General features: G+C 35.2%; 1 long non-coding RNA gene across 1 annotated transcript in view; it reads right to left on the reverse strand.

Annotated features, from left to right (window-relative positions):
* LOC149791125 (uncharacterized) overlaps positions 1-3,204 on the reverse strand; it is a 422,332-nt gene that overhangs the window by 253,267 nt on the left and 165,861 nt on the right. The gene's annotated exons all lie outside the window — the stretch shown is intronic.

Here is a 3,204-nt window from a genome sequence, read left to right on the forward strand (position 1 = left end):
CAGGATGATGCATGAGGACAGCAGTGTAGTGATTGACCAATTTAATGGGATTTGACCATACCAGGGTGATGCATGGGGAAAGCAGTGTAGTGATTGACCAATTTAATGGGATCTGACCATACCAGGGTGATACATGGGGAAAGCAGTGTAGTGATTGACCAATTTAATGAGATCTGACCATACCAGGATGATACATGGGGACAGCAGTGTAGTGATTGACCAATTTGATGGGATCTGACAATACCAGGATGATGCATGGGGACAGTAGTGTAGTGATTGACCAATTTAATGGGATCTGACCATACCGGGATGATGCACGGGGACAGCAGTGTAGTGATTGACCAATGTAATAGGATCTGACCATACCAGGATGATACAATGGGACAGCAGAGTTTGTGAGGGACCAATTTAATGAGATCTAGGCCACACATTCGTAATTATGAGGTACACTTGTATAGTAAGGGGATTTATATGGACCAATAGACTTCACGACCTTTTAAGGACCGATTTAAGATGCAAGATCATCCACAAATCACAACCAATAATTATCCAGTCATAAGAACAAATGATGAGGTGCCCAACTCACTATGAGTAATTTGCAGAAAACACAACTGATGCTGTGTAGATGGCCTACCCTAGAAGCTAACCTGGGACAAAGAGTGTATGGCAGAAAATAAGAAGCTGGTGGCAGAATAGAAGAAATTAGGAGAAAACCAAAGGCCTTTTTTAGGGACACTCATATGCCAAGAAAAGATTTGCTTTCTTGCCAAATATTTTTTTTAGTCTGTTGAATATTTGTTTGTGTGATTGATTGATGTTCATCAGTCTATGTCTGTATGTTGTATGTGTTATATAGGTCTATGTCCCGCCAAATATTTTAGGTTTTTTAGGTTTTAGATTGATGTTAATCAGTCTATGTCTGTATGCTGTATGTGTGTGTTATATATGTCTGTGTCCCGCCAAGCATTTTAGGTTTTTTAAATTGTAGATTGATGTTCAACAGTCTATGTCTGTATGTTGTATGTGTTTAAGTCCTTCTGCTGACTTGACTATGTTAAAAATACATATTTTTCCATGAGTGACATAGTGCATAGAGAGGTAAAACAAAACTCCGCATCTGAGTGTTATAGGATGATCTTGTATCAGCTACTGATTGATTGCATGCATGTGACATTGAGGTATAATCAGTTTATATTGAGTGCTATAGGATGATCTTGCATCAACTACTGATTGATTGCATGCATGTGACATTGAGGTATAATCAGTTTATATTGAGTGTTATTGGATGATCTTGCATCAACTACTGATTGATTGATTGCATGTGACATTGATACATAATCAGCTTATATTGAGTGTTATAGGATGATTTTGCATCAGCTACTGACTGATTGCATGCATGTGGCATTGAGGTAAAATCAGTTTATATTGAGTTGATCTTGATAAGCCATTCCTGGTGTTAACTTCAATTTCCATTTAATATATTTTTATTTTATTTTAAAAAACTCGGGGGGTCTATAACAACATTGATAGAACAACCAGATTCAACCTGAATGTAGCAATTAATAGCAGCCTTAATACTTTTTAAACGTTTTCATTTCATTCTTCAGCTTTGGCTTCAGGGAGTGTTCTCATGTTGGCTTTGGTGATCTTGACGGCTGCTTTAGCATAAAATATGACTAGCATTTGGTCCGAATCTGAAGACTTACCTGACTTCAGATTACCCTTTATGTTATTGTCTTTGCACCATCCTGAAATTCACGTGTATTTCATCTTGGCAGTAACAATTTTTTAAACATTTTAAATATTTACATTTTGTTTTGCGAATTCATACCAAAGGATGTGTTAATTACCTTTACCAACTAGAATAGAAGAAATTAGAAGAAAACCAAAGGCCCTTTTTAGGGACACTCATATGCCAAGAAAAGATTTGCTTTCTTGCCAAATATATTTTAGTCTGTTGTATAGTTGTTTGTGTGATTGATTGATGTTCATCAGTCTATGTCTGTATATTGTATGTGTTATATAGGTCTATGTCCCGCCAAATATTTTAGGTTTTTTAGGTTTTAGATTGATGTTCATCAGTCTATGTCTGTATGCTGTATGTGTATGTTATATATGTCTGTGTCCCGCCAAGCATTTTAGGTTTATTAGATTGTAGATTGATGTTCAACAGTCTATGTCTGTATGTTGTATGTGTTTAAGTCCTTCTGCTGACTTGAATAATTTAAAAAGACATATTTTTCCATGAGTGACATAGTGCATAGAGAGGTAAAACAAAACTCCGCATCTGAGTGTTATAGTCTTAGACTTACCTGACTTCAGATTACCCTTTATGTTATTGTCTTTGCGTCAAGCTGAAATTCACGTGGATTTCACCTTGGTAGTAAGTATGTTTTAATTTGATTTAAATATTTAATTTTTTTTGGTGCAAATTCTTACCAAAAGGATGTGTTAGTTACCTTTACCAACTAATGTCATTGCAATTATTCATCAATATCTACATTTCCACCAAATAAGTGAGGTTATATTTGTTTGATTGTGTTTGTTCCACCATTCTGTTGGGATTTTGCAAGCTTTGCTCATTATGGTTTAAAATTTTGCTTTGAGTCTTTTGCACTTTGAATGTACGTTGAGTACTCATTAATAAATTGGTTAATTTCAACTTTTGCAATCTTTTCCTGCATTTCATATTATTTGTGAGAAACATTATCCAATTGTGCAATCATGTACAAACTGATTGGGATTTCTAATCATCCTCTCCAAGTCTAACAACGGAATAATCAGTTCCAAGTTTCTGGTCACATTTTGACCATTAATTTCTCTGGAGTGAAATGTACCTCCAAGAGAACTTTCCAGAGAATAATTACTGTTTTCATCCATTCGCTTCTACCATCAGTACCAAGTTCAAATGCAAACATTCAGAACGTAGCGAATTCAAATTTCCTAAAATTGTTTTTTTTTATTTTACTTTTTCAGGATCCCACTTCTGACATCATTTGTTATGACTGTTTATCAGGGTTCTTCTAGTTATAACACATTCTGGATTCATCTGGTACCGGGGCTTAAAGCGAAAAGAGAGTAGAAATATGCAAGTGGTGTTGGTGCTGGTATTTTGTATATGGTAATAAGGTCTAGAAAGACAGAAGAGATTACAGATAAGAAAGAAGACGTATGCTATTTACAATGATAAAATTAAAGAATACA

Source organism: Sinohyriopsis cumingii, chromosome 10 (assembly GCF_028554795.1).
Source record: "Sinohyriopsis cumingii isolate HCF-2022 chromosome 10, ASM2855479v2, whole genome shotgun sequence".
NCBI lineage: Eukaryota > Metazoa > Mollusca > Bivalvia > Unionida > Unionidae > Sinohyriopsis > Sinohyriopsis cumingii.